We start from the raw sequence: 27,032 nt of genomic DNA on the forward strand, positions 1-27,032 counted from the left end.
TTTTTAAGTTGACATTGTATTGCAAAATGACGTGTTATAAATTTGAATTGAATGTAGATTTTAAGACTAAACTAAATCTTAAATCTGTTATGATATCGGCCAGACGGTTCGATGGACTTATTTGTGGTAGGAAATTATGTTACTGGTCTTCAATGTTATGTTTGACATGAAATAAATCTATAAAATGGCCAAGTCAAAGTATGGGTTAAACATTTTTTTATTCCTTAGTGTTTTATATAAAACAAATGTTTAAAATGAGTTATTTTTATGCCACTCTTAATAGTCGAATTCCACAATTTCACCATTAACAATGACTGAAGTTATTTTACAAATGAACCAAAAATTTTTTTATCAATAAATATCAATTAGTTCATTGTTATAATTCGACTAATTTATTTATCAATAAAAAATTACAGCATTACAGTTAGAAATCTAATGCACTGTAAAATTCAAATTAACACAAAAATACATAAGAAAAGCATACAAAAAAACTAACTAGGGATTTCTGAACGTCGTCTTCGTCGCTACCCTAAAACGACGGAACACCACACCCTAAGGCCAGAAGTCGGAAATAATCTCCTACTAAAATTTTACTACTAACCGTCTGTCGAAGTTAATGTAAATCGAGAAACACTCCTCCTTTTTTTCGTCTTGGCGAGTTCACTACCGAGTTCACTAGCGAGTTCTCAGTCACGATAATATCAGAAATAACATTCCTATCCGTGCGATTTACGTATTCCCGAAGAGAGTTGTGCGATAGGTACGCCTAATCCTCAAAACGGTGAGCGAAAGCGAGATTTTCCGACATAATCTATTAATGTCTTAAACTTTCGTGATTTTGACTCATAGTCAAAATACCACGCACAGGACATCATGCTAACACACTCGAGTAATGCCGCCGAAACGTCGAGGTAAATATTACTCGTGTGTTTTAGCGTGATAAGTCCTGTGCGTGGTATTTTGACTATGTAATCCATTAAGCTTAAAAACACGTTGAAGCTTACGTCGTCGTGTTGTATTTGTATGCAAGTGTGTATGTATTATACAAGTGATTAGAAAATGTTACGGTAAGCAACTATGCGCTGCAGAAACTGCACAGACGTGTAACGGGAGCACAATTTCCATGGAGTTGCATAAGTAGATAAGTTGGTTAAAACTGAAGATGGGTGTAACATGTTTTTGACGGATTAGTTCCCCGTACTAGTTCGGTGTAAGCCACCGCTGAACTACCCGCAAACTGCTAACTTCCCACACGCTACAACTACGTGTATTGAAATTACTTCGTAACAATGGTTTTGGGATTAGAGCTTATGACTGTTCGCTGTGATTCGAAACTTCAATTTTTAACTTTCTCACTCATTATTAACAAAATAGGAAATGTTTATTTTATTATTTTGTTTTATAAACAAGCAGAATCCTAAATGAATAATCTTATGCAAAAAGCTAGTGCGAGCGAACTGTGAAGTAGCGGCTGCTGGTTACCTTGATTATCATTAGATCATTACGAAAACACTGTTCACAACCAGCATGTCATCTGAACTAGGTAAATCATACCAGTGCTGGTCAAGGCATCTATAATTAAAATCAAAGTTAGTATTAATATCAAAAATGTCATCCATAAACGAAAGCGCATCCTAAATTACATCTTCAATACTGCGCATTAGAATAATGTGTTGACTAAGGTTTATCCGACTTAGAAACGAGGAAAAACAGAGAGCGAAGCAGACTCGTTTGAGTCCGGCAACTCCGGTAGGCTATTAACGTGCATGCCCATGTATTACTTTTATAGGCAGGTACTTAAGCCGTTGAAACTACGATATGTCGACGTCTCGTGAAATTAAAAAATCGATGCTATAGGTACTTAAATGTTCATGTTCTTCTAAAAACCATCAGAAAACCGGTTGCCTAGTTTCAAAACCACGTGTTGAAAGATAACCAATGTAATAAAGTGAACAAAAAGGGTAAATTGCAAGAGCGAGTGATGGAACGACGACAAACCGGCGTGCGTTCGCGAAACGAGAAGCTAATCGCTTTGCGCAAGTACTAATGACAGTGGAGTACATATTCGGTACGTGTAAAGAGTAATTGTCGTGCCATAAGTGGGCCACGGCGGCGCGCGGCGAGCGGCAAGCGGCGAGCGTTCGATCGCGGGGACGCGCAAGGGTCGTTAACCCCGCGGCCGACCGGCCGGGCCGCGGGCGCGGGCGTACGTACATAACCGCGACTGGCTTATTACTTTCCGAACTGTAAAAACATTTAGAAGGAACAAAGATGGCAGTGTCGTCTGACTGATCAATACGGCTTTAATTGGGAGGTTGTCCGGATTTAAATAAAAGCTACTGTCAAAATGAATTAATATGATGTAGCTATCTAACCAGGAATGTTTGGATTGTTTAAAGAAATAGATTCTATAAGTAAAATACAGTTGTACGTCGCTGAATAGATTAATAATTATTAATAATACTCAAACCGTCTAGCGGGCAGCAATCGTCATGATAATTATCAATGGTTTAAAATGGCAGATGTGTATAAACCAGTCATAAATAAAAGAAGGGAAAGCTGTGAGTCACGGAAAGAGCAGGTGGACTGTGGACGTTGTACCCCAACTAGATGAATGAAACATTTAAACCTGGACACGACACCGTACAATACGTACATTTTTTTTACATGAAGCATTAATCCCACAGTTTTGCCAATAGCTTAATAGTTCTAATAGCTACCTAAAAATAAAGGGGTATGGTTTTATTGATCACCTATGCGTTTTCGGCGACCTAATCCCTACTAATATTATAAATGCGAAAGTAACTCTGTCTGTCTGTCTGTCTGTTACGCTTTCACGTCGAAACCACTGAACCGATTTTAATAAAATTTGGTATATAGGTATTTTGAACCCCAAGGATCAACATAGGATACCTTTTATTCAGGTAGAGGGCGCCACCGCGCGATAACCTAGATCCGCGCAGACGAAGTCGCGGGCTTAAGCTAGTAAATAATATTTGTTCCTAAAATAGTAGATCTGTCACCTAAATTGAATCACCAAATAATATTAAAACTGATACCTAAATATTATTTAAAAATTACTCGGAAATAATATTGATCATCAAATAATTATATTGGGTTCCAAAATAATTGATGTGTCACTAAAACCGAATCACCAAACAATATAAAAATGCCTTAATAAAAATTAGTTATAATCACTGGAAAATAATATTGATCATCAAATAATTGAACTGAAATTTGACGATAATGTAATGATATACAATGAATGAAATAATAATAATATCTTCTCATAAATTACTCCAATTGACCCAGCCCCAAAATAAGCAGTTTGTTCTATGGGTGCTAAACAACGGGTAGACATACATACATTATATACCATACAAACATCCAAGACCCAAGTACCTACTACAAACATTTATATTCATCATACAAGTATTAGCAAAAAAATGTAGGTTCTGGCATTTCGCCGGGCGCTACCGCGGCACGCTCGCTTCGCTCGCTCGGCTCGCGCACTGAGGGTCGCAGTTCTACCCTTCTACCTAACACTCCTTTAAAACCTGCCTTAGTAGAATAGGTGAAATTACTAGCACTTGAGGTATCCCATCTCAGCCCTCTAGGTTGGCAACGCATCTGCAAAACCGCTGGTGTTGTAGATGTTTATGGGCGGTGGTGATCTCTTACCATCTGGAGACCCACTTGCTCGTTTGCCATCCAGTCGAATAAAAAAAAAAAAAAAAAAAAAAAAAGGTAGAAGCATCGAATTAAGGAACTGATCTATTTATTAGATGACAGATCTATTATTTTGGTGATGGAATTTTGATGATCAAACTATAATTTAGGATACAACTTTACATTAATCTGATGACTCAGAGACAGATTTGATTAATCTGATGACTAATATATTTCTTAGGGATAGATATAATAATTAGGGTATCGCCGTTTAGTGACAAATCTAAATTTAAGTGACAGAAAATATAGTTTCCAAAATAAAGATGGAAGATTAACCATAGCCAGATATTAAGCGGACGAATTCACCTTTTAAAGTTTTGAATAAGATTACGCCACCAAGCCACTCTGACCCAGATCGTAATCTCTGGCACAGAATGCAACTAAAATTCAACCAGTAAGACAAATAAAGCAAATAAAGTAAGTTTGCTCAACAAATTTGCGTTTAACTTGACGTAATGTTGGCAAAGGAATGGGTAAAGGTATGTAATGTACCTACGTCGATGCGATTTGCTCGTGTGATTCAACTTTTGGCGGTGCTCTGCAGTTGAACTTGTAATGAAAAGCGGGTCAGTTGTTTCTTAGGCAGCCATCGGCAGACAGGTGGGCGAGGGGAGTCAGAACAAGAACTTTCTCGATCGATCCCACTCCGTGAACAAAGCGCACGTGTACTCACGCCCTATTTAACCATTCACATTGGATAGGACCGTCTTTTGATAAGCGCCAACATCGACAACTACGATAGACGAGAAGTTTTAATTGCGTTTATATTTACCATTTCACGCGAGCAATCTTGACGGAATAACGCTGTTAATGACTTACTGGAATAACATGGCCGTACGACTTAATAAATTTAATTAGACTGCCATTCATTCGTATAACAAGGAAACAATTAGCCTTGCACGGAGCACTTCTTGAAGAGTATAATAACTCAATTTTTCTTTGACTTGGAACTGAGCATTGTTCAGTCCGACAAACGTCTCAGGATTGCACAGGATATCAAGACCCTAAGCAATGTCAGCTAGGCGTAATTAATGATACACATACATAAATCTGCCTAAAAGTTCATTACTTAATACTCAGTTTTGACGCATTTTTGAGATACATTTTTCATGCGACGTCTTTACGTTACTCCCGGATTGTGTTCGAATCGCTTAACGGTGTAGTGCCTATTCAATTATTGGAATTATACCTTTATAGTTTTTATGGTACTAGTCGGGGCAATGAACTTTTAGGCAAAGTTAGGCGGCGGAAGGTATAGCATCGTGAATTCGTGACACAATTAACTAAGTTGTGTATTTGTTACGTCGCCGATGCCACCGCGGGTAGGGCATGGATACCGGTATTCGGTATTACCGAAAAACCGGGATACCGGTCATTTTTTCCCCTCTTTTAATACCGGTATTAAATATCTACAAAACCGGTTTTTCGGTATTTTGACTTGTGCTTAAAATAGTAATAGTCGACTTTAATTTCAAACAAGAAAGCACTTTTAATAACTTGTCTTCAGACTTATGGCTTTTGAAGTTACTTACCTCTTAATCTACTTTCAAATTTACCGCGCACAAGTTGGCTTTGCTTATGTGTAGTGTAAGCTTTCTCGAAGTTGGACCTACCTAACTGGACCGTTTGTCCCAGGTATACATAGTCGTCAACAACTTCGAGCGCAGAGCTCCCGACTATTGCGGGAGTTGGGACAACATGGACATTAGTTAGACATGACTTTCGTCTTGCCCATGTTCATTTTCAGGCCAACTCGGTCGGAAACTGCTGAGGTCGGCGAGCATAGCACTGAAGTCTTCCATGGTCTCAGCCATGACTACAATCATCATCCCAGCCTATATACGTCCCACTGCAGGGCACAGGCCTCCCCTCAGAATGAGAGGGCTTGGGCCATAGTTCCCACGCGGGCCCAGTGCGGATTGGGAACTTATGACTACAATATCGTCGGCGAATCGAAGGCGAGTGAAGTACCCGCCATTAATGTTGATGCCTCGTCCTTTCCAGTCCAGAACCTTAAAAGCATCCTCTAATGCAACGGTGAACAGTTTCGGAGCGATCACATCTCCTTGTCTGACTCCCCGCTGCAGAGGAATTGGCTTCGTGCTCTGGTCATGTAATCGGACGGACATAGTGGCGTTTTTGTACAGACACTAGACACTTCAACACTTCGATATACCGGTAGTCAACTGCACCGCTGGAGAGCCTGCATCACAGCCCAAGTCTCGATCCAATCGAAGGCTATCTCGTAGTCCACAAATGCAAGGCAAAGGGGGAAGTTATACCCTTCGGTCTTCTGTATAACCTGCCGCAACGTACATGTGGTCTACGGTACTATAGGTTTTCGGAAGCCGGCTTGTTCGGGAGGCTGGAAATCGTCAAACCTGCTTGCGAGACGATTTGTGATGACCCTGAAAAACAGCTTGTAAACATGGCTCAGAAGTGAGATGGGTCTATAATTATTCAGCAAGGTGTTATCACCTTTTTTGAAGATGAGCACCACCACTGTCTTCTGTTCCATGCTTTCGGTGTTCCCCCTTGGTGGAGGACGGAACTAAACGGCGTCTTAAAGTCCTTAAGGACTGGTTTACCACCCGCCTTCAAGAGTTCGGCTGTAATTTCATCGTCACCCGGGCCCCCGGGGCTTTGTCATTCTTAAGCTATTTGAGGGCCATACTAATCTCGTACAGGCTGACGTCTGGGATGTCTTCGTGATAGTGTAGGGTTAATCTAGCCCTCGGGTCTTTAGCTAGATTTTCGACGGGTGTTTGGGTTGTCGTGTCGCTATCCATAAAACCTCTCGTTTTCCCCCAACAGCTCAGGTTTGGTTTAAATGATTCTGCCGTAGTCGGTCTTCAACTTCATTAACCGGCTTTGACTTACAGACAGATCCCTGGTGTACCTTAGAGCCTCTGATACGCTCAAAAGCCTCTTCAATGCTATTATTTATTAGTATTAAATCGGCGTACATCGCGCTTCAGAGGTTTTGAGATCTGCCTATTGAACTGCTAATAGCGACAATTAAGCGTCACCAGAAGACTGTAGCAGCATTTCACGCCTCACCTGCATGAGCCTAAGGCCAGAGCGTGAGAGCTTATTGGTTCTAGTACGGCGGGTTTTGAAGAAGTTAGATCCGATCGTATGGACAGCTTCCACAAACCCGTCGTTGTAATCGTCCACGTCGCTACCTAGGCATTCGAAATGGTTTTGAAGTTTGAGCTGAAAGCTCTCGGGGTTTTGGAGCTGAGCTGGTTCCGGGCGGAGCGTAGATTTCATCAGTAGAGAGAGGCCTTTCAAGCTTGAACTGGATATTTAATGAGCCTCGTACAAGCGAAAGAAATTATGCGAAAATTTGGTTGGGAACTAATAATCGGTGAAACAATTTTCACCGAAGAATTAGAGAATCCAATTCCATATTATATAAGTATTAGTTAACAATTAACAACTTAAGTTTTTATTTTAATACTTGCTCATTAAAAGGGAAGTTTATTAAATCTTGCTTTTCATGTATGTTGGTTATATTTCAACAAAACAACAGACTTATACAGAAAGAAAGAAAAATAAAGGGAAAATATGGAAAATACCGAAAAATTACCGAAATACCGGGATACCGGTTTTCAAAATTTGAATACCGGAATAATACCGGTATTGCCATCAAGCCCAATACCGCATAGCCCTAACCGCGGGCATTCTCTCTCCGTTTTAAAGCTTTGTATCGAGCGTGAAACTTTTTTATTTTGAACGCGTCCGCAAACGAAACGATTCAAATAAAACCACGCAACTATGCGCTCGCAGTTCGTGCTTCACAAAGGAAATGTGGAAACAATATGCTGAATAGAAGATACATTATTTGAATTTGATCGAAATATTGAATAGACTAGCGGCAGACATGAGTATCAGGGTCGATGTTTGGAAGCTATTCTCCAGCAAGATGAAATTCAGTCGACATAAGATACGTAAAATAAGCGCCAAGTAATAAAAATGCGTTATAAACGCATTCCAGTTGCAAACATCAAGTTTAATTTCAATAAAAGAAAACTGAAAGAAAACCGATTAAATTATAATTAACCGATTAATTGATTATTGTATCGAATGCAGTGCAAGATGATTTAATAATGTCAGAACGGTTGGTATCACCTGTGACCATTTATTACCTGAACAATAGGCCAACCATAAATACAGCTCGTACGTAATAGACTTTAAACAGCTGTCATTTTATTTTACCAAGTTCTTGTCACAATTGCCACTATTATGCGCAACAAAAGCCCACGTCTAATGACATGCCTGTGAATACCTTTGTTTCTGAGGGTAAAATGTATATCTCCACGATCAAGGGGACTGAGACAGTATTTCCTGTGCAAGAATCACTCTAGTCATAAAAGCAACGATGGCAGGATATTTTTTGTGAAATCAAAACTGTGCAGTAAGCAATTTCGTGTGAATTGTTTTTGCACAGAGCGTTGTGTTACAAGAATGGCGTCAGCGGGCAGCAGTGCAGAGTCAGCTTACGGGCGGGCGTAAACAGTTATAGCCCCTCTGGTTGTGCAAGGCCGGTTTTATTCCCCGTCCGAATCAGCATTCCTTTTCAGCGAACTAAGCGGAAGCAAGCGAGCTGTCTTTCAATATTATTATTGCACGAAAACTCGAACGTTAGCAGTTCTGTGAACTATCAATAGAGCTTCAACTATTTGCTGCGCAAGTGTGAACGCTGAAACTATGCAGAAAATAGACATCGTGCAACGTTATTACCTGGGTCGATCAACTTTTCTTGTACCTCGTTGCCATGGTTACGTCCCCTGGACAACTTTTTAAAACCACGAGTTTCTATATGTTTTCTGTGGTTAAAATGCATCGAGTATAAATTTTTATCATAGTTACAAGGTCATAATTGTATAGACTATCTCCTAAGCATATTAGTCGCATATATCAAAACAGTTTTTTTAAGAAACTGTCACTTTTGTCTCTTGGATAACGGGACAGAATAACAAACAAGAAAAAGTTGATTGACCCACCTAAACGGCACTGCAGATCTACTTTTATTTGAGTATGAAACGAAACGACAAATTTTTCGAAAACTCGTGAACAAGTTACGAAGCAACGCCCGGAAAACTTTGCTGCGAGTCCAAATAGCATCTCGTTTATAACTTGAGTCACCCAGTTGGAATTATATCATTAGAAACTTCCCATTTAAATTTCCTACGTCAGTTTTTAATGAACATTTCTACTGTATAGTTAAGCATTACGGTAATTGCGAGTTATTCCAGCTCCAACTAGAGCTCGTACCTACATAAAAATCGACCCTCATTCCGTAATAGACGGTTAAAACACTTTTTTCCGTCGCTCGTTGCGAATATTTTATTCAGCGCGGAGGCATTAAGTATTCCCCTACAGATAGATGCAAACACGAACACGTTGTGTTTACTAAGTGCGCATAGTATGCGAGGATACAGTAACTTTCTAGATATTGTGTGCAGATGCATAGTTGGAGGCAAAGATCGCATACGCGGCGTCGGCGGGTCGTGCCGGGTCAACGCACAGGTCACGCAAAAGCCGGCTTTGTTGCTGCATGCGCCACTAATATCATCATCTACTACTGAACTAACTGCGAACGGAGCGCGATCAAAACTTTCGACAAACTGTTCGTAATGCTCTTACTTGGCTATCGTTAGCTCTACTTTCCTTCAATGCTATGTTACGAGTTTTGCTTTCTTTTAATGCTGATCAAATAGTCATGTTTTATATTGATACCGGCAATGCATTGTTTTATATTTAAACTTGTGGAAATTGTAGTCTGTAAGTATTATAATTTTTGTGCATTATACAGGATGGAATTTTGTAATGCAACCTGAAGGGAAAGTACTCGTAATGCTGGACATAGTAAATTTTAGTCAAAACATTCCTTTATTTTTGAAAAGAAAGAAAACTGCATTCAAAGATTTTCGAAAATTCGCTTGCTACACCTGGTAATAGAACCGACTAAAATCTGTAAAAATTACACCCTGCACTTTTAATTCATCGATCGTTAAGAGTCAATATAAGGATGAAATCTCTCTAACAAACTTGATAAATTAAATGAAAGGAAAACCATGGAAAACCGACTGATGGTATAAAAGTACAGAATGTAAAATGTAGTCGGTTCGATTCCCGGGTGTGGGAAGCGAACTTTCGAAAATCTTTGAATGCAGTTTTCTTTCATGGGTATGTCTCTTCCATACTACGATATGGGCTTATCATTTGGGGTAACAGTGCGGATGCCCAAAGAGCATTTGTAACACAAAAAATGTATTAGAGCTGTTATGGAGCCCAATATCTTGCCATTGTTAAACCAATATTTCAGGAACTTAACATTTCCATTGCCATGTCTTTTCATATTTGAAATAACTAAATTTGTCAAAATACCCACAGTTTTTTCCACTGCATGACCAGATAATTAATAAATTAACAGACCTAGCAGGAGCCTTAAAATTGCATCGCCTAGAAAAAATTAAATTGTTTGGCATGAACGTATACTGCATGCTATAAAGTTGTATAAACAGAATACCTTGAGGATTTTAGATGGTACAAACACACCAATTTGAAAAGAGAATGTTTAAGTGGTTGCTTGATAAGTGCTTTTATTCAGTGATGAATTTTTAAAAGTAACAATATTTGGCAAATTGTATTTTATTTATAGAATAAACAAATAATGTATTTTCTCTCTTCTTTCTTTCTGTTTTATTATTATATATGTTTATTTATTTATTCTAAATTTATTAACTGTAAAATATTTCTACCGATGACGGCAGAAATGCTGAACTAACACTTTTACTCTTATATTGTACATATTCTCAGAAATAAAAATGTTGATTGAGTTTGATTTCTTTTCTTAAATATAGGAATGTTTTCTTTGAGTAAATTTTCCATCTACAGTATTAAGAGTACTTTCCCTTCAGGTGACATTACAAAATTCCATCCTTTATACACCACACTCACTACTAAATTGAGATTAATCAAGAAGATCCTACCGTAAAAAAAAGTTTAGCTTCGCGTGTACATAGTATTTCTAATTTAGCTAAGCTGAGAAACTTAGCTTTGAGATCGAAGCACCAAGTTTAATTAACGAATACCACAGTATCGAATTAAAAGCTTTAATTAGACGAGACGTACGATACGGATCCCGTGCGCAAAATGTGTGTTACGTAGTTTCTCTTTTGTTTAAAGAGATATGTATCTACATGCAAGAAACGTTGACCCCCTGCATTCTTCCCACCCTTTTACGCTGTTAAGTAAGAAAGCACCAGTTAGACGTTCTTACACCTACTAGATTCTCCGATTACTTATATCTGCAAAAAAAAAATAGCATAAAACTTGCATCTGTTGTGTCAAATAGGCCTGTTTATTTCCTTGTATTTTCATGGCATTACTAAGTGACAAAGCATAAGAAAATGGATGAGCGAAATTGGTGAAATAAGTAATAAAATAACCCATTACTAAATTGTCATGACTTCTTCATAAAGAGAGTCGTGCCACTCTTACAAATTCTCGACAAATTGTAAGCGAGGTAACAGTACGTGTTGCGCTTGCGACCTCAACTCGATGAATTATAACTGCAAATGACCAATCACGTAGCGTCCACGTGCTGGCTTCGGCACACAATACAGCGAGTCATGCTGTTGCTAGGCCACGCCGCGCGAGAAAGCAAATGAAAGCGGATCGCTTTCTCGACTAGCGTTGCGACAGGCCCGTTACGAGCCTCGGAACTTACACCAGTCGTCGATTTGTATTGTGATTGGTGATTAGTTTGATGTGCCAGTGTTACGCGTTGTGCCACGTTTTGCTTGTCGATGAAAGTTCGTGGGTTTTGAAAGGTACGGCCGTTATACGCTGATTGAACCATATAAAACGTACTACCGACAGGTAATAATGATAATGTGGTAATAGCCATTCAAACTTGGCGTAGTGTTACTAATTATGTAATTTTGATAAAGTAAAGGCTGACTGACGCATTAAGCTGGTTACTTCTAGGGTTATCTTATCTGTTACCTAAATTTGAATATTCGGAAACCTTCAATGGGATCCGTTCGCCCATTTCGTGTAAGTCTGTGGTATGCGCGGCCGGGTCACTTTCCACATAAACGCTTTACCGAGAGGAGAGGTAAACGCCCCGAATGTTCCACTCGCTAGATAATTTTACATATTCCCGTGTCGCCAGATTTGCCTCACGCTCATTCGTAAGGAAAGTGCCTAGTTCTACCAAACGACCGCCGTTAAAATCGTATCACTGCCATCTTCAGTACATTTTGGTGTTCGTTGCAGTTTATGTTTCCCCAGCTTGTACTATGAAGACACGAAATGGCTTTGTTTGTAACAGTTTTATGGGTTATTTTTATTATTCATCGTCCACTTACCGCCGACACTCTGAACCATCTTCTGTTTAAATACGTTCTCATCTCAAGAACTCTACTATTTTCTTAACTAGTTATGACTCTCACAACTGGTTTAATCCAATTACTTTCCATAATATCCCACACAGCTTTGGCTTCAACGATAAATCATACCATAATCGCATGACTGTTTGTCACAGATTTCGAGTACTTAACACAACAGACATAGCCGTTATAAACCTTCACACACATACGCACACACTGAATATATGGCCTCAATGTTTGCCCTTCGCAAGAGTCTAATCCGTTGATATAATACTAAGGCAGTTTAATCAATAATTTACATTGTCAATGCCCTGTCATTTAACGTTGGTAAGCCCTCTAGTCTTGTTATTGCTTATGAACATTTGATACATCGCCTCGAAAGACTCGATATACGCAATAACATGTCTCGTCAAATTACTAATCTATTTAGACATGATGAAATGGCGTACCAATATTTGAATAATCTAAATTCTAGGAATACAACAGGAATTACCAAAGTCCGCAATTTTTAGCGAGATAACCATTTTACTTGAACAATGTTTGCTATACTCACACAGCCGAATGTTGAAGGTAACATAAATATTCATCAGCCATTCTGTAGAAGCGATGACACAGACAGGAAAACAACAACGAACAGTGGGTAAAACTTCCTCTGTGGTGTGCGTTCCTTTGCAGACGGTCGACAAAAAACATCAGTCAATGTACAATGTTTCGGAACCCCGGTGAAATTAGGGTTCAACCTCTCTTAGACATTTTCATATTTAAACGAACGTTTGAATACTACAAAACGATGTCAGACAATTTCACTTTATGTACATTTGGAAAAGATATCAGTCATGTGTTAAAGAAGGCATTTGTGGCGTATCTTATGAATACATGATACGATTTAAGTGGGAATACGAAGCGGCTGTCTCATCGATCATTATACAAGATGGGACACTTTCGTTGTATAGATTAATAACTTAACTGCGGAATGCGAAATTAAAGATCTAGAATGGAAAATACAAAGTAAGCCTGACTACAATTTGCTGGCGTGTGACCGAATTCCCTTACATTCCGGGTTTATTAACACTTGGTGTAATATAACAAAAGGCGGCTAATAACGAGTCGTCGGCGGCTCAGTGCACAGTCTGTGATGGTAAATGGTAGGCACTTACCATCTAGTAGTGAACGAGACTCATTTGCATGCGTTCTCGCCGACACGGTCATTCACATCGCACGGCCCGAGACTGAGCCAAAACCAGACAATGGCTATAGTCGTTGCGATCGTTGGTCATTCGATTTGGAAGTATGGACTCGTTAAGCGTGAAAGATAAATGGTTAAAACGGAGTTTAAAGAATTGTATTCTCCGGATATACATTTAAATTTAAGTAGAATGTTTAAAACTGTAGTTATAAAACTGGGGTTGGAATTGCTTTTAATTACAAGCTAACTGCACAGAATAGTTGATATAACGCTGTTTCTAACAAAGCTGCCGCCCGGTTGTAATAAATATTTGCACAGGCAACTTTGGCGCACCTTCCCGCAAAAAACAAAAATGTTTCGATAAGAGCCGAGAAGTGCGCGAACTACCCAGTTAGTTGTAGTTACAGCAGCCGGCGGGGCGTGTAAATCACGTTGGGAGCGACAAAACTTTACTTCCGGAGATAGTTTTTAATTGATTCCCCAGATAAGTTATTATACTCGCAGTTTCCAACTGCAGGCTTCACAATTTAATTAAATAGTTTGCATTCGTTAACTATTGATTCTCCTCCTTGTTACTACTTCAGTTTGATGTGTGAGCCTATTATGTTTTGTTGTAGACTTTAAGTGGCATTAGCTAATATGAATAGGTAATTCACATTAAACTAAATCAGTATTCCAGTGTGGGCGTGTCTCCAGAATCTATCTCTAGCTAGAAAATGTGATGTGTCGTAGGTACCTTCAAGTCTTAAGCGAAACGACGTAGGCACTCAGCATATCCAAGGTCTGAATATCTCGATAGGGCAAAATAAAGAGATGTATTCCGTCGACCTTGCTCAGCGTTATCGCATACCGATAGATAGCTTGGTCGGATCGTTTGGCGACGTTCAGGCACGGACGAAGCCGGCTGGGTTTTAGGGTTCCACCGACGACTTGAGCTTAATCGGTTTTTATATTTTTTTCTTGAAGTCAGGACTTTTTCAGCTTGCGATTTATCAAGCCCTGTCGAGTTGACTGTTAATAGTTAACGTACTTCGATTATAATGTAAAGTTTGTCATTTCTACGGCCATATATAAGCGTTGTGAAGTATTTCAGCTTCCCCTGGTATTAAAAGAAAAAGTATCCCGCTAACAAACACGTTTCCGTGTTAGTGAAGCACCTCAAGAGCGCTATAAATCATGTAGACCGTATTGAAGCAATAACACTCGCACTTTACCATTCCCCAGCACTTATTATCGAGTCGGCGAGCGTCGCCGGAGATCACGTAGGGGACCGGTCGTCGTGAGATCCCGCCGGCTCCACCGGCCTGTAAATTACCGCCGTTCGGGCGAGCGCTCGTAAAATGTGCAACCTAACGGAAAGGCCGCGTGGACTCGGCTATGTGCCGATGAATTCACGGCTCATGTATTGGAGGATGCAATTTGTGTAATAATATGGCTGCATACGAGCGGAATTCATCAAGGATAGAATCAGTAACTTTTGTAATTTTACTCGATATCATTATCAGCTCTTGTTAACTGTAATCTATGAGATCATCAAGTCTAAATTTGTCAGCGAATAATGACGATGCAGATAAGACGATAGTACAAATCAAGTATTGTTTTCGTGCTGAGCATAAGAATATAAACGCACAAGTGAATGTGGATCAACAATTCCAAGGCATGAAAAGATTCCCCGACGCTATCATGTAATACATATCGCGGCGCTATTCACACGCATACGCGAATAAACCGGGCGTCCATTCAGCCGTCACAAAACGAAACTGAATGCCATCCTCGTCTCAAGATGCGGCGGGCACAGATCTGAGAGGAGTGGTGCGGCGGGGGCAGGGCGCCTGGCAACTGCGCCATAACTTGCCGCGCACGTACAACCAGACAATCGCAATTATTATTAACAGATATACGTTTAATGATCGTGTGCCGCGCTGCGAGAACGTTGGAAATTCAACTGCGTTATCGGCGCGCGCGATTATGGTGTTTACGTCATGGCGGCATTCGTGTGGAAATCGCTTAAAGTACGTCGGGCGAGTGTGTCCTTTGCGGGGTGGGAATTAGAGGGAAAACAGGCGGCGGGGTGCGGCGGGGGTTTCTTGCGGAGTGAGTTAGCTCCAAGACTGATGATTTGTAGCGCGGTTAACGCTCCTCCAGCGGACTCGGGGCACGAGATAACTCATCCCACGAACAAAGACAGGTCGCTAATGCAACCCGCGCTCGCAACGAGGATGATAGCACATAAATCACGTTATGTAACGTTACGTTCACGGCGAGATAAATATACATCCAATAATTTTAGTTACATTTATTCCCTGCCTTTTCTGCCGCAACAAGATAAAATCAAAGACAACAAAAGCAATTAAATCTCCAGTTCGGCGAATCTAGATTGTAAATTGGGAACAATAGCATTAAATTTAAAGAAATCCAAAACCAAAAAGTGGACAAATAACTCCGCGTCACGACTAATAACGACCTAACCTGCACAGCATGACAAAAATGGGTTTCTTGCTAAACGAGGTTGGGTACGTAAACCTGTTTGTGCGTTCGCGTTCGCGGCGAAAGATCGATGGCGGCGTGCGGGCCTGGTCTTTTCGGTGGGATGCATGCGATGTCGCGAGATAACATACCGCAAATGGGCTTCGAGGTAGATGGAAGAAAAAAGTACTTATCTTTCTTCGAAACGAATGTGCACACAATCTTATGCTAATTGCAGACAGACGTTCAAAGAAAATTTAGAAATAATATAAACGCTTTCAAACTAAATTTAAAACAATGTCAGTTAATAGAGTCAATTAATATCTATAAACGACAAAACTTACAGTATAGTCCAAGCTGTTACAACGTTCAGGACCTAAAACAAACGAGCAAGTTGTTAATGCATCATAAATAACTCCAGAAATTGCTCTGCGGAGAAATAGGTACCGCACAACTTCCAAACACTATTTACCCAAGGACTGTAGAGACATTAAAGTTGGCACTAATGTACAACAATTACTAAATTAAGGTCAGACAGAACGTGCATGCTTCTGTGACATGGAAATATCTAGACCCTTAATTAATATTCATGTGAATTTGTTTACCGATTCGGCAAATTGGAATTGACTTTGTAAATGTACCTAATTCATATACCAAGTTCAGAAATTCAATCTAAGTAGAGCGTATTTGAGTAGAGACGGAATGCACCGACAACTGTATTCCTGGAAAGTCGTGGTGAATTCTGTTGAATTGGGAGTGAAAATATACTCAGCGGCACAAAATTTGACCCACTCTACATAAAAAATACCTATTATGCATAGACTAGAAGGTAATTTTTTTTGCCGCTAAGTATATTACAGCATTACGGATAATCGAATTAAGTTTCCTATTACTACGCATTACCACTATTACTTACACGTAAATTTATGCTAAAACGTCTTCCTAGTTTTCGTACGGGGTAAAAAAACTAATGCCAAACACTCCAAACGAGACTAGAAAGTGCACCAGCAGTTGAATCACGAGGCAATAAGCTATAAACACAAAGACCGAAAAGTTTCGGTCAGTAGCCAGTAGATACCTGCCTAATAGGTACCTACCTATGTAGTAGTAGGAGTGCGAAGTACGGACGAAATGGACAATGCGCATAAAAAATCAATAAAAGCCGGGCACGGCCTTCGTCGAGGTCGAGTGACGCCTTTCGAATCACCGACACCGGCCGGCCAGCCTGATCGCCGCGTTGGGGAGATGGGTATTTGCGTTTAATGTTGAACTCCAGTAAACTTTCTAACTTATTTAGTTTACTGAATACAGAAGATCAGCAGCAGCTATTAATGACACTAATATAATATAATTATTTAACGAATACATAGAGAAATGAAACTTAAAAAAAGTGACTCCCACTGGCTAGGCTCCTTGAGGAGGCAAGCGCTAATCTATAATCTGGATCGACGCAAAGCTCCCAGCATTAAAACGACATACATTTTGTTGACGTTGATATTCTATCTTATCATAGACATCTGCTCATAGATTTAACGCAAAGGTGTTTTGAGCAGGTTGATGATTAAATTACGTTTTCTCAAACATGCTCGGAAATATATGCGTTAATGTCACGAAATGGAGACATGAAGTTTCTCATTGATGGCATGAATGTATGAAAATCCATTATTGTCCGCTGCTCTAACTTTTTAAATTTGCTTACTAACATTAAACTGACAAGGAAAAATTACAAACAGCCTGGACAGTACTGGATGGATGGATGAAATATTTCCTCACATTGTTTGAGAAAAGCACTATACAAACCTCGGCCAGAACAGGGATTGCTGGACTCTTTTTTTCTACCCCGAACTCGTCCATCAATCCCTTACTTCATGGCCTCTGCAGTATACGTATTAACAATGTCGTATGTACTATTTGACGAGTCAGGTTTTCGTCATGATATGCGAACACGTTGCCTATATAATTAATTATAAAAGGAATACAACTTGGCCTCAGTTCAAACAGTGAGCGCCGTTTCATTCAGTGCCAAGTGCAATATTTTTAGATGGAGTGTGACGGGGCATCTTTTGGGACGCGATTACTAATTTTGTCTCGACTCTTTGTGTGGGGCGTGAAAAAATGCTTCTGATGCGCATGCTTCAATACTTGGCAGTAAACAAGGATTCTGATTCTCATAGTGCGTTTCATCTACACTTTTATGTCCTAAATAGTTTGTGAAATGTTAAAGGATAAACTGCAAGTTGTAAAGTACTAGGTACAGCCGTGATAATAACGTCTGATTATAGGGTCGATGAAATTTTTTAGAGGTAACAGGAATTCGTGTAATAATTAGACGATTTATTTTTCTCCTGTGCACCATTGTTTAATTAAAGCTGTGAACCTGATCTGATTTAACTAGCGTGGGAAGATAAAACTAGTTAAAAAGATGTTTAGCGCCATTAAATCAGGGGTTGATTTCATCCACACATAAATTTTACCTGTACAGTCCGGAGTAGGTAGTAGGTAGTAGTTTTGGAACGAGGTCTTAAAAAAGAGAACTCAGAAACTTCAAATTCACTATGTCTGAATATTTTTTCAAGAAAGCAAGAGCCGTATTGAATCTTGTATTGAAACGCAATGAAATTATGAAATTTATTTATACATTGCTTGATTTAGGTGTGTGATCGAGTGGAGTTAAACCGGTCCAACGGGCGCCTACGAAGCGTATACGTATTCATACATGTACGAGTCTAGTTAGAAACTTTTCGCTATACCAGTCCTTTTACGGCAAACAGTATTACCGAGTAGCACGACGGATCAACGCGACATCCCGACATCTGGCACATCCCGACATCGCGACATCCCGACAGGTGGTTGGAGACCTAAAACTGACATAGGCTACTTTTGACACAAATAAACAAAAAATCCTTAATTCTGACGAGATTTCGAGCAGAGTTGAAATTGAAACAGAATAAAATATGTGGCATGGCAACCAAACTATCTGACAACAGTTAGGGAAAATTATGTATCGTTTGACATGTTAATTGAATCGTAAATGTCACGTAACACAACTTGTTTATCACAGATTTCTATCTACAAGACAAGACTTATTGTGCAAGTGAAGCATATCGTTAAAACACTAATAACAATAACTTATACAAAGGCACGTTATAAAATAGTTTAAATAATAATTTCACACGGAGTAAGCGACATTACAAACCGCCGATGCAAAAACCGATAAAAGCAGTCAACAATGGTTCCGTTTAATTGCAATTTAAGAATTCATTTCTCAGCATTAAATACATGAACTTGTTTTCACACAAATATCATATTCATGTCAGATCGGTTGTCTAGCGATTGTATGGCCCCGATTCGTGGAAAATGTAGGTTGTAGTGTAAGTAAAAGAATTTGGAATCAAAGCTGGCATTTTAGAAACCTAATATTTTCAATAGCATGATTAGTCAGTCGATAGTATCAGATCACAGACTACATTAGACAACAAAATTAAGGTTACATTAATAGCTGAATCATAATGGGTAATCAAATTTGTTACTCTAAAGTTTGTGTGTTTTTGATTCAGTAAGTTTTGCAACGTAATAATGAATGTATACCAACGTTATAAATTCCAATCAGGTGAAAAGCAAAGTTTACCTAGTATTTTAGAAGCTTCAGAGTGCACATTTAACTCTAAAGCACGGCGGTTATGTTTAACCTTCCAGTCTCCAACACCTCGCACGTTCATAAAACCTAATATGATAAAACTCTACTCACTAAGCTTTAGGACATTGTTTCATAAATTTGGAGCAGTTTTTACCCCGCTCCGGGTCTGATTTATGTGAACGCCGCGTCTCGATTTGCCGCATCAATCACGTCACAGCCGCAGCCTGGGATCTCGTCGGGTGCAATTCGTTCGTGTTAGCCTTTGGATACGGTTTAAGCTGAGCTATTGGTTTCCTCGGGCTCTTCCTCCTACGCTCGGTTGAAGCACGACAAAGTAATTGTTTCTCAGATGCTTTTAATAATAAGGTGACAGATAAGACAATTTTGCAATTCAACCAACAGTATCTGTAGCATTTATAAGACAAGAAATATTTGATAGAAGCTTAGTTTAGTCGCCATTACAAATATCAGAGCGGTCTAAACCTCTGAACACAACCGTATATCGTATTGTGCCTGTTTAGATATTTTTGATTGCCAAGACCAGCCAGCCAATGTACTCCTGAAAGCTTCTGCGGGGGTTCCGCAGATGACATCACATTGTAATAACCAAAATAAAAACACACATACTTATGGTGTAAGCCTTACAACACTGTAAGGTGTACTGTAAAGTAGCCACAATAAAGAGTGCATAAATATCTGAAACGTATGACTCTACTTCTAATGCCGGAAGGACGTAGTACTAAATATTTATGCGTGCTCCGCTGTAGCAGTTATTAATGTAGATGACTGTTTATCCTCACATTTAATTGTTTTTTTTTTACCATTTTGGATCTTTGGCAAATGTTTAGTTTTCCTTTTAATAAAGAATCGTTTTCATATGGATGAATGGAAAGTTAAACCTCAGCTCTAAGAGGTTTTCTTTCCTACCATAACAACGCCAATCTGATTAACTTGAACAACAAACAATTCTGAAAGCCACTTGGGAAGTTTTCTGAGCTTTTGCTCAAATGGAAACTTTCATCAATCAAGAGTTTTATGGAAGTTTGAATGACTATCGCCTGGCTATACTTATAGCAAAATTTGCTTTCCTTCTTTCAAGATTTTTAATATGAAACGGATCAAACGAATGATACCTTAATTTAAAAAGTTGTTGATAAATATCCTAATGTCTAAAATTCTACTACACAATAATGTAAAGTCGAAACTTTGGATATTTGCATAAGATCATGTTTTCATAAAAAACGATCGTCCACGTGATCAAAACTCACCTGCTACCCGACATCGAGTGTCTATAGTGTTCAAGATCGCATCCCTATCAGCTAACTCCCCATAGACATTAATATGAATGTGTGTATACACGATTACAGACGCCATTGTTTACGAGTTTACACAGCAAACCTTACCTGACGGAGTCCTTAGGTCGGCTCAAACAATCCGGTCGACTGACGATCCAAAGTAGATTACACTGCATGTCACGGCACAAAAGGGTACGGGCGGGTCCTTGTGCGGCGACAATAATAGGTAACAATAGCGAGGAAGGCACCGCGAGGGTCGCGTACGCGCACTACGCTATCTGGTCGCGAGGAGCGTTTATCTGCCGGTGACAGCGAGCGCCGCCGCCTCGAATAACAATAATGAGGCGACTAATTATTATTATTACCGTTCGGGCACTGCTCGCTGTACGCTGTTCACATGTAGGTACTATAGGTAGGTCGGTGGCGTAATCGCTGAATTCCATATAATCGCGGCGCACGCACACATGCGCGCCGGTGAGCGCGCCACGTGTGGTGACGTCGGCGCGGCAGGTAAGGGTACGCGTTGGCTTGGCTGAGCGCGCGTATCGATCTTGCGATAAATTCGATACGGCCAACGTTGAGCCGGTGAATGCACCGCGCTAGCAGCGGTCGCCTTTCACGCCAGGGAAAACGCAAATTTACGATTGCGATTCGCGGCCGGGCAGCGCTTGGGCTATTGGCTATTCGAACGAGACACTCTTTGTGTTTATCGGTCGCCTGCGCCACGCCACGCGGTCGCGGGAAACTTCTCGAACGCCGCACATAACACGTGTATTTATTAACGGCGAGCATTACGCAATACAATGTACTGATAATGATAAAGCGTATTTGCTCTGCATTGTACCCGTACTCTGCGTGATACGAATTAACGTTTAGAGTGGTTTAGCATTTCATCGGTATGGTAAATAATCCAATTACCTTTCGGTGTGCTGTTTCTAATCGCCCTAATTGAGGAACGCCCCGGCTCCAATTACTCTATCGCTGCACGTTTTTATACGCTTTGGGGCCAAAAATTACAAGGCGGTAGAGTAAAAGACACGTGATCGTGACTTATCAAGGTTGGGCCAAGTGACTCACCACACGAGTCACTTGCAAGTAACAAGTAACAAACGATGCACAACAGCAACAACCGGTCTGCTATTATTATCCAAGTATGGGACGACTCTACTTTGCTAAATTGGTTCATTTGAAGACATCCCTGACCGTAGGTAGTTATTTTTCAAATGTATATAAAAAAAATAAAACATGCACATTTTATTTACGTAACTAATACAAATTTTAATTGCATTTTCATAGTAGTCAACATTACCTTGTTTTCTTAATCTTTCTATTAGACGAAGATATTCTAGCACGGAGATATTAATGAATAACAAAACAAATCATAACATGACGTCTTCTGTGTCTGTGAACTGAATAAACGCAGAAAAAACCATCAGTCTAGTCAGTAAAGATAGAGGTGCCGTAATAGACGTATGCAGAAGACAGATTGTATTTTTTGTAATTTGCTCGCGGCCGTACCCAGGAAATCGCAATGGTCCACTAAAACGACAAAACCTGCGAAGCCTGTCGGGTAAAAAACCGGCGTCAATAGAACGAGCTCGATGTCACTCGAGCGAGGACTTATTTCAATGGGGTCACGTACATGCATGGAAAATAACGACGCACAAAACAAAAAAAGGATTACACAACGGGATCTGCATGTGCCTAAAAATACGTGACAACAAATATAAAACTACGTAAATGCTACTTAAAACGCTTCCTGACTAATTGATGACACTTGAAAGAATAATGAGCTCCGAACAGTTTCAGTGTCATTAGAAAAGATTAAACCAATAGCGTTGCAAAAAAAACTGACAAACGTCGGGCAGCGACACTAGGCGTCGCACAATCGCGCTATTTCGAGAGACGTTTTCCTCTAGGGAAGTACACAACAACAATAATAATAATAGAGGCTGCCGCACATTCTACTTTTGTAAATACATAACTATAGTAAATCAATAGCGGAGAGCGGTTGATACTATTGAAGTATTTACCTCATTTTATATAAAACGAACACGTGGCATTTTTCAAGGAAGGTGAACGACTCTTAAAACAGAAGATGAAATATTCATGCAAACAGTAAACGCAAACAAAATTTCCTTTCATGAGCGTAATGGGAACGATCTCAAAAGGCGAAATGTTACGCAAATTAGAGCCGCATTAGCAACAATTCAAAGTAACGTTACAGGGATGTTTTTACCGCGTATGACAATGCGGGGGTGTCTCAGATGGTGAAGTTTGGGAGTTATGAAAGTGCGCAAAATTACATAACACACGCGACTTCTGAACGCGAGTTACCGCCAACTTGTGTTTTATGTTCGCCGTCTACATTGTAGTAGTAGTAGTACGCGTGCAGCGTGTTACGAGAACTGCTCCCGAACTGGGGTGGGCGACTCTGAAGTTGGCGCGTCAACTTTCCGGAGCAATTCGACGGAGTGCGCACTAAAATATAGTTCAAAGTATGTTGAGGCGGACGGAGCAGCGATGCGACTTACGAGAACGGCAGATGTGCAGACTAGCTCATGCACTCGTTTACCTTATTAAATCTGTAACGTTTGCTATAAACGTGCTGATCTTAGTCGTTTACGCCCTGAGGTTTCGATGTGAATATGATGCGAGCGCCATATTAAGACTGTATGTTAAAACATGCTTAATCATCGAATATAATGTTACCGTGAAATGCTCGCTTAGTTGTTCATGTTCTCATCACTTAAATTCGTCAAACTCGGCGCAATCAAATACGGCAACTTTCAAACACGTGTGGTCGAAGTTATATCGGGATCCCGTGCAGCGCAAGTGTCTAATTGTTTTATAACGGATCTACTTGTTCGTGTAGGTACGTATATTTGAGTTGCGTGATGGTTTGGCTTGGGGCTTCTGTACTGTAACGATCAAGTCTATTGTTAATGTTGTAATACGTAACTGATTCCTAAATAGCACAACACAACTAAATTTTATATTAAAATACTATACATAGCTAATGGTGTTTATTATGAAAGAATAGCTAACACAATTGTCAAAGAACACTCAAAAGGAAAAGCCGTTGGGGGTAATGATGGTTTCATTAACGTAAAAGGCGTAAATGACGCGCTCACTTTAGCTTCGAGCCAGAGCTGTTTGATTGAAGTAATGTAGTGTAGTGTCATTAAATTCCAGTATTATTATTACATTGATTTACTAGAAGTAATAATTTCTTGTGATTATTTTTGAGTTTTGTAATCAGTGTTTGTAATAGAAAAACCATTTGACTTTCAGTGACATTGGTGGTGTACGTAGTGATAGCAATTAGCTCTCATATTATGACAGTAAAAGAAAAAGGTGCGTATAATATGCGAAGAATGCTTCAACCAAACCGTTTACGAATTACTAGAAAGTCGTGTGTAAAACCCATCAGTTACGGCTAGAAAATCAAACAAACGGAGCTATTATAGCTTCACGAATTCAGAAAATGGCTTCATGAAGACTTTGACTCTTAATTATTTTTAGACGACCAGATGGCCTAGTGGTTAGAGAACCTGACTACGAAGCTTGAGGTCCCGGTTCGATTCCCGTGTCGAGGCAGATATTTGTATGAAAAATACGAATGTTTGTTCTCGGGTCTTGGGTGTTTAATATGTATTTAAGTATGTATCTATCTATATAATTATATTTATCCGTTGCTCAGTACCCATAACACAAGCTTTGCTAAGCTTACTTTGGGACTAGGCTAATTGTTGTGAATTGGCCCGTGATATTTATTTATTTATTTATTAGGGGTCCGTAGTCAACTAGGAACCCTTATAGTTTCGCTATGTCTGTCTGTCCGCGGGTAAGCTCAGAGACCGTTAGTACTAGAAAGCTGTAATTTGACATGAATATACATATCAGTCACGACGACAAAGTGGTACAATCAAAAAAAGTAAAAAATGTTTTTATAGGGTACCTCCCATAGGCGAAAGGGTGATTTTTTTCTCGACTAACCCTATATTGTGGGGTATCGTTGGATAGGTATTTTAAAAGCATTGGGGAGTTGCTAAGACATTTTTTCTATTCAGTGATCTGTTTGCGAAATATTCAACTTTAAAATGCAAATTTTCATTGAATCCGAGCGTCCCCCCCTAAAAACTAAACTGTTGGGTGGAAAAATTAAAAAAAAAAACAGAATGGTAGTAAATATATAAAATTTCCAAGGAACATTATAGCGGCTAAGATTGCTTGAGAATTATTAAAAGTTTAAGAGTAAATAGCAGCCTAAGATATAAAATATACCTAAACTTGGAAGATTCAGTACACAATACGAAATACACAATTCGGGTGCTGGCGGGCGGGATGCTGACTAAACTCTATTAGTCATGGAAATTTTAATCCGTTGCATGTTGTTTTACTAGACAAATTCGTCGTTTCGCTTGGTTTTATTAGCTTAGCGGATAATTCATGTTTTGACTCCGTGACAGATATAGATATATCGTCAGTAGCTGAGTACGGTCTCAAAAGTCAGCTCACATCTCGTCCCGCACGTCCCATGTGGGGGCGAACGTCGGGGTAGGGCTGTCAAGTACACTGATTACTGAATAACTTCTATAAGTATGTATCCAAAATGACAACACTCCGACTCCTTTTAAGGACAAAGTAAAGACGAATTAGATCAATGCGTAATCTTGATCAAAGCACCTTGCAATAAAAGCAAAGAGAAACTTCATCAGCTTAAATAAAACAACATCCTGCCGAGATTGCGTTGAAGCAAATTATTACTTCGACCTCAAATTTTTGCGTACAAATATGCCGGTTTAATTAAAGCTCGAAAATATCGTTTATCGAGAAATGGAAGTTCCGAATTTGGGATCAGACAACCCTAGGTGGTGGGGGTGGGGGAGGTGTTAGGGGTGGGGGACCAAGGTCGCCGCCCTTGTCTACGTAACCTAACTGCGACCTAGCTGTGTCGCCGGGACTCGATTGTTTTAACGATCAATATTGAATTATTCCAATAAAACGTTATTTTCACGAAACGTGCTGTCGCAACTCACGACAAGAAACGATCGCCAATTTGATGCAAATCATCTGTCATTGTGGCAATTACTTTCTCCATTTCACACCACAAATTACAAAGTTTCTAATTACCACACTTCGTCTTGTGAAGAAAAGCTGACAAAAACAATGCCAAGTAGGCTTAAAACTCGAACTCCAAAGATCCGGTTTGCGTTCTGGTTATACTTAACATGTGTTGGGATGAGATGTATGCTAGGCGTTATACAAACAGGTCCTACGTTCTTCGAAGTCTATTTCAGTACACCAAGCCAAAGGACTACTTAAGTTACTCTGCGCGAAGTCTAAGACCTGTGAACATAATTTAGGGTCGCAATTAGTAAGTATTACATAGACCGTCCGGAGTGTGTGGGTCTAGACCAGAATGATAAATAAATACAAAATGTACAAATACAGTTCATCTAGCTAAAATAACTTTTCAAGTATATTCTTAAAAAAGTGTAACAATGTTTATATTCCGCTACGTTGAACGGCAATGCAACATTTTTCACAGGTGTTAATATTCGACTATCTTATGTGATAGTCTGTGATGCTATCTCTCTTTAATCAAACAAAACAAACACAGACGACAGCACATATTTGTCACATAAAATTGCATAAACTTAACAGTGAGTGGGTGAAACAGAAATCAATATTAATTTTATGTTATTTATCATATATGAGACTATAAATCATGACGTATGGCGCTAGAAAATTTGCCATTTAAACAATACTGATCACGTTCACTGAATAACTATTTGAATCATAGATGCACTGGCAGCATTTATCATGCAAATATCGTACGTATGAGTCACTGTTGCATTATGCAGATCGTGTATGATAAAACACGTCTTGGTGAAATTGTAATAAAACCTTATCGGAACTAAATAAAATAATACGTTTGCGCGATTAACATTTATTACACTATTAAACCACGAATTCAAGGAAATATGTGTAGCATAAATACCTTACACGTTCTTTTCAACTTTGGTACATATTTTTTAATCAGTGAAATGAATTTAGCTAATTTTAATTTCATTGAAACTTTGTTAGTCATCCATTTCAAGGGTATATGCTGCAAGACCCTTGTAATGAAACTCAATCTTTCAGACATAGTCATGTTACTTCTAAACCTGCGTGTTTAAAACTTAGTTTTCTACCAAACCATAAATCCATGCTAATTTGGTCAGCCAGCGTCAGCTGTTTTTTCTAATTGCCAAAGAGACACTGCCGGTGCGCTGTCGGCCGCCACCTGGCGTTTGTCGAGAAACTCG

At 39.5% G+C, this 27,032-nt stretch overlaps 1 long non-coding RNA gene across 1 annotated transcript in view; it reads right to left on the bottom strand.

The window, feature by feature from the left end:
* The window catches only part of LOC141442478 (uncharacterized), a 50,162-nt gene that overhangs the window by 10,672 nt on the left and 12,458 nt on the right, over positions 1–27,032 (bottom strand). Inside the window, exon 2 of the long non-coding RNA XR_012452942.1 lies at positions 16,131–16,162. This is a non-coding gene — a long non-coding RNA (uncharacterized lncRNA). The remainder of the gene's footprint in view (positions 1–16,130; positions 16,163–27,032) is intronic.

This window comes from Choristoneura fumiferana, chromosome 25 (assembly GCF_025370935.1).
Source record: "Choristoneura fumiferana chromosome 25, NRCan_CFum_1, whole genome shotgun sequence".
NCBI lineage: Eukaryota > Metazoa > Arthropoda > Insecta > Lepidoptera > Tortricidae > Choristoneura > Choristoneura fumiferana.